At 45.6% G+C, this 15,415-nt stretch overlaps 1 long non-coding RNA gene across 1 annotated transcript in view; it reads right to left on the minus strand.

The window, feature by feature from the left end:
- LOC122122041 overlaps positions 1–14,854 on the minus strand; it is a 36,983-nt gene extending 22,129 nt beyond the window's left edge. The window contains exon 1 of the long non-coding RNA XR_006150088.1: positions 14,668–14,854. This is a non-coding gene — a long non-coding RNA (uncharacterized LOC122122041). The remainder of the gene's footprint in view (positions 1–14,667) is intronic.
- Between the last annotated feature and the right edge of the window lie 561 nt (positions 14,855–15,415).

Consider the following 15,415-nt stretch of genomic DNA (forward strand, 5'->3'; position numbering starts at 1 on the left):
ATACATATTTTCACTGTCAGCAACTGACTTAGATCAACACTCAGGAGGAAACTACCAAAAAGGAATGGTTTTTCAGTTGAGAACACACATTACCCCAAAGCAGCAGGAAGTCACTTTCACACGTCCCCTTCCAGATGTTTCAACCTGCTCTCTTTATTTAAGAAAACCCCTTTCCTCCAAAAACCCCACCACCTCTGTGCTCAGCAACCTGCTTCCCAAGATGTTATCTGTACCCCACAGAGGAGGCCCACATGGACATATAATCCTGGCAAACCAGCTCTTGGCTCCCACATAGCATGTGTGACAGGCTCTAATCACTGCCCTGGCACTGTCACCAAGCACTTGAAGAGCTTTCTAGAGCAAACAGCAGCTAACGCAATCAGTGAAGGTCAAAGCTAAAGTCCTATACACATGATCCCCATGCTAACTCAAAGTACAAGGAAAGGAAAGGGTGTTGTGCTCAGACTCAAGACCCCCCGAAAGATCACTAGAGGCCACAGGGCTGCTAATAGGGCTAAAACTTCTTCCTCATTTTTAATTGCTTTCCCTTCTGCTGTCAACAAGGCATACTCTCAATATATAGCTCCGTGCACATGTGCAGTGGCAAAGGCATAGCTACTATCAGTGTACACAGTTAGTTTCTTGTCTTTATCCAGCATTAATGCTTTCGTCAGTGCCACTTGTTCAGCTCATTGGGCAGACATCCCAGCTGGCAAGGGCTCAGCTCATATCACTTCTTTTTCATCTATCACTGCTGCCCAGCATACCTTTTCCCTTCCTGTATGAAACTATTCCCATCTGTGTACCAGACATAGTCTGCATCCCACAGGGGCTGGTCCTGAAGGTCTTTCTGTATACTGTGCAGGGCAGCCAGAATTTCCATACAATTGTGGAGTGGAATCTCCAAGTCAGGATCTGGTAGGGTAGCTGGGTTCAGGACAGATAGACCCTGGAAGGTGATTCTAGGTGGGTTAATTAAGAGTCCTTGATAATGGTTGAGCTGGGCACTGCTGAGCCAATTGTCTGGGGGTTGTTTTAGAACCCCTTCAATCTCATGGGGGTGGTTACTGTCAGTTCCTGTCCAAAAGTTATTTTATCAGCATCCTTTAGCAACAAGGCTGTGGCTGCTATCATTCTCAGACAAGGTGGCCAGCCATCTGCCACGGGATCTAATTTCTTTGATAAATATGCCACAGAGTGGTGCCATGGCCCTAGGTACTGGATCAATACCCCCTTAGCCACTCCTTTTCTCTCGTCCACGTATAAGTGGAAAGGCTTGGTAACGTCAGGTAATCCCAGAGCCGGGGCTGTTAGCAGAGCCTTTTTAACTTGTTGAAAGGCGTTTCCCATCTCCTGCGTCCATTGCCAGGGTTCTTTGTCTTTAGTGGCCTCATATAGGGATTTGGCTAGTTCTGTGAAGCCTGGGATCAGCCTACAGAATCCCGCAGATCCCAGAAACTCTTGGACCTGGCAGGGGTTCTGGGGAGTTAGTATCTTAAGTACTGTCTCTTTCCTGGCCTTCAACAGCTACCTCTGGTCCCCTTTCAGGGTATATCCCAGGTAACTTACTTCTTGTCTGCAGATCTAGCCTTTCTTAGATGAGGCCTGATATCCTAGTTCCCCCAAGGTTCAGAGCCTTGCTTTGGTTCCCTGTAGGCAGTCTTCCTTATCTCAGGCAGCAACCAGGAAGTGTCCACGTACTGCAGGACGGTTAACTCAGGGTGGTTAGAGTCGAACTTACTTAGGTCTTCATGGAGCAATTCATCGAAGATCATGGGGGAGTTTTTAAACCCCTGTGGCAACCTGGTCCATGTTTGCTGGCCACTGATTCCTTCCTCTGGGTTGCTCCATTCAAAGTCAAACAAATCCTGGCTCTTAGGAGCCAAGGGTAGGCAAAAGAAAGCATCTTTCAAGTTCAATACTGTGCACCACTGCTGTTGAGGTGAAAGGAAACTAAGAAGCATGTATGGATTAGGAACAGTGGGATAAATGTCCATTACTCTCTTGTTTACCTCTCATAGGTCCTGTACTAGACGGTAATCATTGGAGTGAGGCTTTCAGATGGGCAGCAGAGGGGTGTTCCACAATGACTGACAGGGTCTCAGTACCCCTAATTCCCAAAGTCTGCAGCTGTGAGGGGTTATTCCCATCCATGCCTCTCAGGTCATGGGGTACTGTCGAACCCTGACAGGGTCAACTCCAGGCTTTAGCTCAACATAGATTGCTGGTCAATGTCTGGCTAACCCCATTCCCCCAGTCTCTGCCCAAGCCTCGGGAAATGCTTGTAGCCACTGATCTAGGTCATCGTTGGAGGCCCGGGGTAGTTGGTGCAGTCAGTAATCATCCTCCAACTTAAGAGTGAGGACTTGGATTGGGTGCCCTTTGGGGTCCATTATTAAGGCCCTGTCTGATTGAAAATGTATCTGAGCTCCGACTTTTGTGAGGAGGTCCCTACCCACAATGGATATGGGCATTCAGGGATGACCAGGAATGAGTGGGATACCCAGCTCATGCCTAGGTCAACTGTTCTTCAGGTAGTCTATTGACATTTATTCATCCCAGTGACCCCTTGCATCCAGGATGCCTTTTCAGAGAGCTTGCCAAGAGGTTCAAGGAGCATGGAGTGTTGGGCTCCCATATCCACCAGGAACTGCAGTGGGGTCCCTTCCACCCTAAGTGTTACCCTGGGCTCGGGGAAGGGAGCCAAACCCTGACCTCCTTATTCCTGGTCTGAATCTTTCATGGTCAAAACAGCGGGAGGCTTTGGCAGGCAGCCATCTTTGGGATCCCTCCTGGGGTCCCTCCTCTTCTTTGGACAGTCTTTGGCCCAGTGTTCCTTTTCCCTGCAATGGGCACACTGATCCTTGCCCAAAATTGTATGCCTGCGAGGTCTAGGGTCAGGCCCCATCCCTCTCATTGCAGCAACTAACACTTGGGCCATGGCCTTTGCCTGTCTCTCCTCTGGGGGATCCCTGTAGTTAAATACACACTGGGCTATATGTAGTAACCCAGGGATTTTCTGGCCTTCTAAATCTTCTATTTTATGTAACTTTTTCTTGATGTCTAGAGCTGCCTGATTAACAAAGGCCATGACTACTGCTGCCTGATTCTCGGGTGCTTCTGGGTTCATAGGAGTAAACTGCCTAAAAGCCTCCATTAACCTCTCCAAATAAGCTGTGGGAGTTTCTTCCCTTCCCTGTAATACTTCATAAACTTTGGCCAAATTAGTAGGTTTTCAGACCAAGGCCCAAAGATTCGCCATTAGAGTCTGGTGATAGACCCAGTGCCTCTCCCTACCTTGAGGGGTGTTGTAATTCCACTGGTCATCTGGTGGCTGCTCCTCAGGGAAGGTGGTGTTAATCAAGATAGGATTAATTGTGGGGCGACCATCCTCCCCAGGGACTAGTTTCCTAGCTTCCACCTGGATCTACTCTTTCTCCTCAGTAGTGAAGAGAATCCAGAGCAACTGCTGACAGTTGTTCCAAGTGGACTGGTGGGTAAACATTACACTATCTAAAAGGGTAACTAAATCCTTAGGGTTTTCAGAAAACTGGGCATTCTGATTTTTCCAGTTATACAAATTACTAGTGGCAAAAGGCCAATATTGGAGTCTTGGGAATCCAGTGTCATCAGGGGGCCTGAACTCCAGTGGGAGAGGTACCATGGTATTGGGTTGTTGGGGACTCATGGTGTGTGTCCATCCTTGCATTCCCCCCACCCCCGTCAATCCCTCCAGTCCCCCACCTCCCACTGATCCCTTGTCGCATCACCAGGGCCTCAGGGGAAATGGGGGGTGGCAAGTACAGTGGGGGGTCAGCAAGAAGATTATCCACCGATTCCCCCTACAGGACCAGATATAGAGGGGCAGAGGGGGGTCAGGCAGGTCCCCTAGGCTGCTCCTTTACAGCAAGAATCCAATGGGATACTGTTTCCAGGGAGGCAAGAAAGGGGTTAACCAGAAGAGGGGGTCTTCTATGAAGTATCTCCAAACCAAAATACAGGGGATCTGGTCAGGGTGTCCACTTTGACCTGGAAGGAAAATTTTGATTTGAACCTGCTGGATTAGGTGCAGGTGAAAGGACCCCTCTGGGGGCCACCCCACACTGAAGGTCGGCCATTTGGAGGAACAACAGAAAGTTATTAGTTTGCCTTTCTTAATTTCAATGCTCAAGGAGTGGCCCCGGTCTTTACCATCCTTGAAATGGTCAGTCAGAATGGTCAGGGGAGTGGTGTGAGTCTGTCCCATCATGAAAAGTGATGTCTCTCTACCCGATCAGACATGCAAAATAAAGACAGAAGGAGAGGGCTAAAAAAAAAAAAAGAGAGACATAAAACAAAGAAGAAATGTAAGGCCGGAGGACAGAGCTGAGAGTCGGTTCCCCTGAGTTCCTATTTCTTTGGATAGCTAATTCCAACGAGGGGTAAAAGGATAATAGGAAAATTTTAAACAGAAAGCATTTAACAGAAAAAATTTTTAATCAATATACAGGATGTAGAAAGCCAGCACAAGTCCTAAAAGTGTCAAACAAAATGACAGACAACGGATTCCTCCTCAAGATCCAAAGAGATTAAGAGCGAATCTCCAGTAGTGTGGTGGGTCGGCGAGAGGAATAATTTCTCCCACCAGGATGCTGGATAAGTTGAAGATGTTACTGACAAACAAATTACTTAAGACAGACATGCTGCGCTGTAAATTGCCCAAGTGAAAGTACCAACTAAAGACGGGGAAACTCCCCAAAGGGTGTCTGTAACAAACAGCAATTTACATAGAGGGGGTCTGAGGGACTTCTCCCACAGATCCTGTTGGCAGTCCTTTTAGCACGTCCACCAAGACTCTTTGCCAACCAGAATACAGATCCTGCAGGTACAAAAACACAGATAAAATAAAGAACAGCAATGCTTTAACTTAACCGCCAGGTTTTCATGACTCTGTGGTCAGGTGTCTGGATGAGCTCATGAGGGGGGATCCCAGACAGCCCCCATGATGCTGAAGAAAATTCAGCATTCACAGCTCCAATTTCTCTCAAAAACCAAGAAAAGTAAGAAAAACTGGGCATTTTTGTTTCCTCCTATCTCCATTCAGCAGAGGGCAGCAAACAGGAAGCATGGAAAGATCAAAGAGTGAGAAAGAGAGCCACATGGAGAGCCAGCTACATATGCATAAATACACACCCACCCACCCACAGCAAGTGGAATTGTTTAGCTTCCTCTAGCTTCCAAAGAGTTGGAGGAAAGGAGGAAAAAAGTAGAAGCTGAAAAGACAGAAGTTCTTTTTCAGCTCAAGAGATTTTCAGTGAGCTGACTGCATGCATATGAAAAAGGGGCAGCTGGGAGAGGAAGATAATTTTCACTGAAGACAGCTTTCAACTACTCATTTTGAGGAAACAAGGCGGGCAATTCTAACACCAAAGCTCTCCCCAGTGAGAAACTGAGGCCCATGACATTAGCATCTCAGCCCAGGGGTGTCAGAGAATGCTGATTCACAGAATACAGGTTCATTGCTCCACAAAGACAGGGCTAGAGTGGCAAAGAGGTGGTCTTTTGAGGGCCAAGTCTAGTCCCCATGATGTTAGCAGGGCACTCGCAATCTGTCAGCCTCTTCTCAAGTATCTTTCCCACCCCCACAACCAGGAGTAGTTAGCTTTTTCTCTATATAAATGCTCTTTCCATATGGCAGGGTGGCCCAATCCCACCCTGCTCTAAGGTAAGGCTAAGTCACCCAGCACAGCCCATCTTCCTGACTAGCGATTGTGAATGAATCTTATCATAATGAACACATCAAATCCAAAGAGGACCAAAAAGATTGTGCTAAGATAATAGTAAAAGACATTTCTTGTCTTTTTATAGAGGCAACAGAGACAGATTATCTCCTCTAGTGTGTGGGTATGGATATAAGGTCAGGAAGTGTTATATTTTACCACCAAGGTAAGGAGTGGTGGGAGGGAGTACAGAGTGCTTGGTCTAAGATAAAGTCAGAACCAAGAGAACTCAGAGAGAAGAATCCCACACCCTGACAGTACCACAAACCTCTGGATCATACCATACCTGAAGCCAACTAGAGTTCCAGGAAACCTGCCTGGCTCAATTCATTACTCGCACCTGATAGTGTAGTGGCTCTACTTTCCATGGATAGTAGTGACAGTGCCATATGGCACATGTGCTTTACTTTCTCTACTTTCCTATCGAATCCCTTCACGCTATTCTACCTTCAGGTCATTCTACTTTCCCTTACTTTAAAAGTAAATCCAGGTATAGTGATTCAGGCCTTTAATCCTAGATATTGAGGAGGTAAAGACTGAAGAATCAGAGTTTGAGGCCAGCCTCGGTCCAAAAAAAAAAAAAGAAGAAGAAGAAAAAGTTCGAGAGACTTCATCTCAACCAATGACTTGAAGCAGTGGGGCATGCTTGATGTCTCAACTATGAGAGAATAACAATGGCTGTACACAGTGGCAAAACACTTGCCTATCCTGCCTAGTGACATCAGGAAGTATCAGGATCACAGCCCAGGCATAAAACAAGATCCTACTTTGAAAATAACCAATACAAAATAAGGCTAGAGGCATGGAATAAGTGCTAAGTTCCTATCTAGCAAGGGCAAAGCCCCAAGTTTAATCGTCAATATAACCAATTTTTTTTAAAAAAAATTACAAGCCAAAAAAACTCCCATGCTCCTGGATTAGAAAGATCAACATCGTGAAAATGGCAATACTTCCCAAGACTATCTACAAATCAATGCAATACCTATCAAAATTCCTACCTCATTCCTCAAGGAAATAGAAGAGGCAATCCAAAAATTCATATGGAACAATAAAAGACCCCGAATAGCAAAAACGCTCCTCAACAGAAAGAACACTGCTGAAGGAATATCAATACCAAATTTCAAACTTTACTATAAAGCCATAGTAATCAAAACAGCTTGGTACTGGCACAAGAACAGACATCAGGACCAATGGAATAGAATTGAAAACCCAGAAATGAACCTACAGACCTATAGCCATCTAATCTTCGATAAGGGAGCTAAAACAATAGAATGGAAGAAAGACAGCCTCTTCAGTAAATGGTGCTGCCAAAATTGGTCAATCACCTGTAGAAAACTAAAGCTAGATCCTTATATATCACCCTTCACCAGAATGAACTCCAAATGGATCAAAGACCTCGGAGTCAAAGCAGACACTCTGAAAATATTACAGGATGGAATAGGAGAAACCCTAGGTCTCCTTGGCGCAGGCCGAAATTTTCTTAATAGAGACCCAGAAACACAACAAATCAAAGAAAGATTGGACAAATGGGATTGCATGAAGTTGCAGAGCTTCTGCATGGCAAAGGACATAGCTAGCAAGATCAATAGAAAGCCCACAGATTGGGAGAAGATCTTCACTAGCCACACAAGAGACAAGGGTCTCATATCTAAAATATACTTGGAACTCAAAAAATTAAATCCCCCAACAACAAATCCTCAAAGAAACAACTGCCTAATAAATAAGTGGGCTAAAGACTTAAAGAGAAACTTCTCTGAAGAGGAAAGAAGGATGGCCAATAGACACATGAAGAAATGCTCAACCTTCCTAGCCATAAAAGAAATGCAAATCAAAACAACATTAAGATACCACCTCACCCCAGTTAGAATGGCTAAAATCAAGAACTCTAATAACAACAGATGCTGGAGGGGATGTGGACAGAAGGGAACCTTATGCATTGTTAGTGGGAGTGTAAACTTGTTCAAGCACTTTGGAAAGTAGTATGGAGGTTCCTCAAAAGACTCCACATAGAGCTCCCCTATGACCCACCAATCCCACTTTTGGGCATTTACCCAAATGTTTACAAACAAGACCACACTAAACTACAAGCACAACTATGTTTATTGCAGCATTATTTACTATAACTAAGATATGGAACCAACCCAGATGTCCCTCCATAGATGAATGGAACAAGAAAATGTGGTATATATACATAATGGGATTCTATGCCTCCATCAAAAAGAATGACATTTCCCCATTTGTTAGGAAATGGAAAGGCTTGGAAAAAATTATATTAAGTGAAGGAAGCCAGGCCCAAAGAAACATAGGTCCCATGGTTTCCTTATTTGCACTATCTAGTATATGTCTGAGTCAAGCAGAAAAGGACAGATAAGGTGATGTTAGGGAAATGAACCCTAAGATATGTATTCAAATGTTTTTTTTTCTTTCATGAGATTGTTTCTAACACATTTATAAGATTATTTCTGAGTTGCTTTGTATGTCCCTCTCCCACAGTATAACCCCTGCTTTCACTGTATTTGATGTCGGTATAATTTGTGGAGGGGAAGGGGAAAAACAAGTCATTTAAATAGGGATACAGGTGGACCAAATGCAACAATGAGATGTACAAGTCTTTATGTCGAAAACGAACTTTACAACTTTGGTGGGGGGGGGGGGGGGAGGACTGGGTGGGAGGGCAGGGGGAGGATGGGAAGGGATGGGAAGGGATGAGAAGGGGAAACAGAGGAGGATGCTACAATGCTTGATAAGAAATATATTCATTATCTTGCCCTCTGTACAGTATTTTCACATTAAGAAAATAAATAAAAATTAAAAAAAATTACAAGCCAAGTGCCTATAACCCTAACAACTTAGGTGACTGAAAGCAGGATGACCACATTTTAAGGCTAGCTTGCGCAGAAACATTCATGAGCCCTCATCTCAAAAAATAACCATCAAGGGCTGGGAAGGTGGCTCAGTGGTAGAGCGCTTGCCTTGCATGCCTGAGGCCCTGGGTTCGATTCCTCAGCACCACATAAGCAAAAAGAAAAAAGCCGGAAGTGGCGCTGTGGCTCAAGTAGTAGAGCGCTAGCCTTGAGCTGAAGAGCTGAGGGACAGCACCCAGGCCCAGCGTTCAGGCCCCACGACTGGACCAAAAAAAATAAATAAAAATAACCATCAAAGGAGAGAGAGAGAGACACAGACAGACAGACAGACAGACAGACAAGACAGACAGACTGAGACTGCAAGCCAGAGGCATGGATGAAGTGGTAGAGCCTGACCAAGCAAACAAGTGTGCAAACGCATGGCACTGAATTCAAACCTCAGTACCACCAAAAACAGTATTAAGTAAAAAGGTTGGAAAGAAAATTTACAAAAATGGATCAGCAAAAAGAGTCAGGTATCACTAGCTACTCAGGAGGAAGATCTAAGGATCATGCATTGTTCAAGCCAGCCCATGCAGGAAAGTCCATGAAACTCTGATGTCCAATTAAGTGCCAAAGGGGGGAAGGAACCCCATAGGAAACAGAGATGTGGCTCATATGGTACAGCACTGGCCTTGAGCAAAAACAGATCAGAGACAGCACCCCAGCCCTGAATACAAGCTCCAGAACTGGCACACACACACACACATACACACACACACACACACACACACACACACACACACACGTGTGTGTGTGTGTGTGTGTGTGTGTGTTGGGTGGGGAGGTTCCAGCAGACAAATGGTGTAATTAAGTACTGGCTTCCAAAAATGTGGCATGATAATTTGACTCACAAGAGAAATAACAGTAGACATGGATCTAGCATGTGGAGGGAAGAAAGTCTTCGCAGCAGAACACAAAGGACTTGGAGAGCACTGTGTTCATCTGTATTCCTCCTGTGAGAACATGAGTAAGTGAGGTCCTTTTTGCTGCCTCTTTCCATATTAGACCAGAGCCTTCTCAATCACCTCCCTCACACTTTAAGACTTACTCAGCAAAATCCAGTTTTCCAAGTGCAACACCATGTGCTATGTACTTAAAGAACACCTTGTATCAAGACAGCCCCACCTATTGAGGCCAGGATATGCTTCTTGGCCACAGGAACTGCAACAGGCTACATCCTTTCCCCACTGCATTGTACATGCTACAAAGGCTACATAAGCTACCATAACCCCATACCATTATGGTTGTTGGAGAAGTAAGATCTTTCTCTTTCTGAATCTGACCCAAGTATAAGATGCAGAAGGTCAGGTCAGGTATATGCACAATACAGAAGACACACACACAACTGGGTCACACAACTCAAACATCATCAGGGACAATTAGCCAGCTGCCAAGTTCGCTTCAAGGTATTTCTTTATACAGTGATGACATTCTGGATGCCATCTCAATCTAACAGCTGACCGTGGACAAGGAATAATTAAATGGTTACCTAATTGTTGCTAGATAGTTATCTTTTCAATAGGCCTTTGCTTTTCCATTATTGATTCACTTATCTGTTATCTGTCACCAGAGCCAACAGATTAAAGGCTGAACATCTTTAAATCACAGCCTGAGAGAAGGCATTACAATATGAACAAGCTCTCAAATTAGGGCCTCCTCAGAGGTTACATTCAAAAGCTTATAGTCCAAATCTTTCCAATATGTGCTTCTAAACTAAGAACCACAGAACCTCAGAAATGGAAAGGCCTAGTTAAGTACCTATTTCATTAAAAAAAATAGTATAAAGGTGATTGCAGAGAAGTTATAATTACATTAGTTGAGTAGAGTACATTTCTTTTTAGACAATGTCACCCCTGTCCCTTACCTTCTCCCAGTTTTTCCTTCCCATTCCCATCCACAAATTGTACAGTTCATTTGACACATAAGGTCTAGTGAGTACCACCACTGCATTTGTTCCCCTTTGTCAAAAATACATATTTCTTACATTACCAGAATTACTACATCAACTTCACTTGAGCAGCAGTATTGAGAACTAGTCTGAGACCAGCTGATTCCAGGCTTAGTAGACTGAATTAGTAAAGTTTGCTCTAGCTATGGGAGGGGAGAAATGGATTAGTAATTTCTGTCTTGACCCAGGAGAGGAAGCACCATTCTAATACATATTTGCCTTTCCTCCTTTGGAATCTAAACTAACTTCACAAAGGAGTAATCCAATCCCAGAGCAGTTAAACCACTTTACTAAGGTCACTGATTGAGCCAGGGGCTCCTTGGTAGAAACAAGCCCAGAAAAATAAAACAGAGATGTGGTTGGCTAAATCAACAGCCCTTCCCAAGTGAAATCAGATTTCACCACAGTAAGCAAGCAGTGATTAGCAATCTAAAAGCTACCAGCCCCTATGAAGAAAACTATAGAAATCATCCCAGGGTACATTTCCAAGAACTTAACTTACTGATGGGCACGATTCTTCTATGAGAAGACTGAAAGGAATGGAGGGACAGGGGTGGGGAGGAAAGTATTAATTTTTGCATGTGCTAAGAATAAAGTTCAGCTCTGACATCAGAAAATCTCCTGATACTTGAAAATTAAAGTCATTGGTATTCCATTATCCCATCAATTTCCATTCTACAGATGCTCTTATCCAATGAAGTCATTTCTCATGAGAAATTATGGCTCAGAAGTGGGGAGGGACCACATCAAGTTTCCTAATGCGGGCTTTTAATAACCACTTCCCAAGCCTGAAATATGAAACAGATTCTAGCATTAAACCAAGATGTTACGCAGATTAGCAGTGGGGTATGGTAATGAGAGCAAGTCCAAAATTAAAAGAAAGATGGCATCACGGCTGGCTTTCCTACTTGGTTTGCAGCTTTCTGAGAAGCCAGCTGTCTGACCAGATGAATTTAGAAACCCTAGAAGCATTATGTGTCTTTATAAATCAGATGCCCTGCCCAGCTCCAGAGGTACACTCAGGATGAACTGGGTGGCAGTTCTGTGACTAACATTCTAGCAGAGGACAGCTAAGTGCTCTTTTATTCTTCAGTGGAGGAATCAAGGAGTTAATAAGACTGTTCAAATAGTGTGTATGTTGCCTTCAGATAAACTTCTCTCAAATCCACAAGGAATCTAATTTTCTTTTGGACAAAAGTCCTGTCAAGACTTCCCTCCAGAGCTTCTGTGGTTACTTCTGCGAGGAAGATCAATGAGAAGGTACTGTGGGAAGGTTCTCAACAATTACCAGAGTGACAGACTGAGCTTAGAACCAACCGGTCAATCCTTCATAACAGCTCTAAGAGCTCCAGATAGCAGATTTCCCAGACAACAGCCTGATGTGTTGCATGCATGCTCAGGGACAGTGTGGAATGAGGACTGGAAGAAAGTCAGCCTCTTCCTTCATGGCCAGCTGACATTCAAACAAGGAACTAACAGAGAAGGCCAAGCCCAGGGCTTTGCCTCTGCAATAGAGTAGAACACAGAAGTGCTGGGTGGAAATTTGGCAGGATATTCCTGAAAGGCAGCAGATGAATGCTAAATCTATAGCACCTACAAAGGCCTATCATTGCAAAAGAGCACTTCTGCTGCACCCAAGAAGGATACATTTTCTTTAAAGGAAGAACAGCCAGTTGACAATCCTTGAAACACCAATTCCATTCACCACTTCCTCCTCTTCCTTACGCTATTCCAGAGAAAAAGAAATTAAACAGGAATTAAATCTGCCCCATGAGCCTATCCACACACACTGCAGGTCAGTGTTATGAGAAGCATCCATCCAGCTATTGCCCTCCTCTTTTTTTGACCTAAAGACTGCTTTATTTAATCAATACCTTCTTGTAGATGTGAGTAATTTTCTTTGAAAGCTCAGGCCAAACTGGCAGTTAACCTTAACCTTCTCTCTACATATTTGGGTCTACAGAAAATGAAAATCAGGACTTCTTTGGCACCTACCTCAACTGAAATTTGAGGGCTTTCTTTAGGCAGAAACAGGCTGTCAGAGCTCTTTTAGACCTGGCCCCAGCTATTCTGCAAGAGACGTGCACTTGGACAGGACCCACCCCTTTTGGCTGGGGCTCTGCCAATACAGAACCCTTGAACCTACGGAGGCTGCAAGGGACAATGCCCCAGGAAAAAGCAGTAGCCCTGTGTTCACTCACTGATCACATCACAGAATGCTGGCAACCGAACCAAGAGATGGATGGACATGATGGATGATAAGCACATACAGCAAATTAAGGGCAGAGCCAAGCACAGAGCCCTGGCCTCTTCAACCTGACACTGGTACAGGATAGGAATTGAAGGAGATTTCAAGAAAGAAAAACATACAAGATACAGAATTTAAGGGGAACAAGGCTAGGCTGGCTACCAGGGTTTGAACCCAGGGTTTAGGAAAGGACCTTGCTAACTTTCCTTAGTTTCTGAACAGTTAAGATGTACCATAAAGATCAAGCCAACTCCTCTGGATGGTTTGCAACAATTAACTAGAGTAATTGCTAAGCTCCAATTGATTAGCCCAATGGCAAAGAACTATCTGTGCTCAAGATACCATAATGGCTAGAGAGCAGGCTGACACTAAGTAGAAAGGAAAACCGTCAACTACAAAAAGTCAGCCTCTTACCTTGAGGGCAGCCAACAGTCAATTCTACCCCTGATATGAACAGTGCCCACGTCCCATAGGACCACAAAAATCCCCTAAATATTTGAAAATATCCCAATATCAAACCAATTCAAGCATGCATATTTTTGCCAAGAGATGAGAAAGGTGGACTGATGTGATTGAGCAGGAAAATATTAATCCAAGCCAGGCACTGGTGGCTCACACCTGGAATCCTAGCTACTCAGAAGGCTGAGATCTGAGAATAATGGTTCTAAGCCAACAATGAACCATCAAAAAGCCAGAAGTTGAGCTTTGGATTAGGTGATAAAGTGCCAGCCATGAGTAAAAAACAACTAAAGGGCCAGCCATGAGTGAAAAACAACTAAAGGGCCCAGGTCCTGAGTTCAAGAGCCAGGATCTGAGCATGCACACACATACACGAAGAAAAAGCCAATTTAGTCCATATGTATGTACATATGTGCACATACATGAGATGTGAGTGAGTTTCAAAGAGGCAGGAACAATTATGGTAACAGTTAGGGCTGCAAGAAATACCATGTCCCATTAGAAAGGAGGAGAGAAGGAAGGTATATGGCATTCTGCACTCAGGGTACAGTGCTCTGAGACATTTTGGGGTATCCCTCCACAGGGACACCTCTATACTCCTGGAGGGTCAAAGGTGGCAATTTCTTCAAGAACCAGAAATTCACCTTTCACCCCATCAAAGTGACCTTAATTTCCAAGAGGACCTTTGCACTCACTCCCAAGGAATTCACAGGACCTGAGAAATGAATAGGATGGGGAAACCCTAATAGGGAGAGGGAAGCCAGAAGGGCAGGGGTGACCTGAGTAGAAACACTAGGATCAGCAAGCGGGGGTGAGGGAGGGAAGCAGAGGTGATGGGGGAACCAGTTCAACAGAAAGCATCACACCCTGGGGATACAGGCATGTGCAGACAAGAGTTCTCTCCAGAAAGAGAACACTGGACAAGGTCAGAGGACAGGAGAGGGCAACAGAAAGGCAGACAGACTGTAAAGTATGGAAAATAGAAATAAGAGTTCTATACTGGGCATCAAGGGCCCTGGGTTCTAATTCAGACTCTGCCGATTGGACAAATCACTGTCCCTGGAGCCTCAATTTACCTCATCTGGGAGAGGAAATGGAAAGAAGCCCAGACTCTTCAGGAGCTGCCTCTGAGGACATCTACGGGAGGAGGAGGATGGAGAAGGAGGCGCAGGTTTGAAGTAAAACGAGACGGGGGGGGGGGGGGGGGGGGAGGGGTAAGCATCCCAAGCCCCACCGCATCCAAGGAACTCACCTGTTCCAAGGCAGGAACCACAGCTCCCGGCACCAGCACCACCACCACCACCACCCCCACCCCCGGCCCCAGGATACTGTTGAGCTGCCACTCACGTTGGGCAGGAAGACCAGGGCTGCTAGTACCAGAGCCACCACCTGCAGAAGCTGCTTCTCCTTCTGCCTCATCAGGGGCAGTCAGCCCCATGCGCTGCTGGCCCCACCGCACCGCCGCCAGCTCCAGGCTCCCGGCCTTCAGCGCTACTGCCTGGTGATGGGCAACTCAAAGAGCACAAGCACCTCAGAGCCCACCCTGCTCCACCTCCAAGCACTTCCGCAGCTTGCCAGACAGGAAGCCGGAAGCTACCACTAAATTACCGCCATGGGGGGGGCTCAGCCGCCAACACCGATGTGGGGCATGGTGGAGCCATCAAGCCCCCAAACCCTCTTATAGACTGTCTACACAAGGCCTGTACACGTCGACCTCCACCTTCTTGCGAAGGGTTTCCATCTATCCGAGCACGACCTAGACATCGGACATTAGGTCTCCCCCCTCCTGAGCCGATGGTGTGTCCCGCTCCTCCCTGGCTCCCCACCGCGGGGGCGGTGAGGAAGTGCAAGAGTTGGGTTGTTGTTGGGCACTGACTGATGTACGCTGGGCGCTAGTGCACAGGGTGCATTTTTGCGGGGTTCGAGTGTACCCCAGGATCTGATCCCAGCCTCCTCTGCTGGCTGAGCCACGGTCCAGGGATTCGAGCTCCTCCGGCCTTGCTTCTAGTGCTGGAGCCCCGCCGATGCACAGCTCCCAGGGTTTGGGGCTCCACACTCACCTTGGCCAGGGCCTGAGGACACCAACACCTGCTTT

Source organism: Dipodomys spectabilis, unplaced genomic scaffold, assembly GCF_019054845.1.
Source record: "Dipodomys spectabilis isolate Male_0828 unplaced genomic scaffold, ASM1905484v1 ptg000201l, whole genome shotgun sequence".
In the NCBI taxonomy this organism is placed as follows: domain Eukaryota; kingdom Metazoa; phylum Chordata; class Mammalia; order Rodentia; family Heteromyidae; genus Dipodomys; species Dipodomys spectabilis.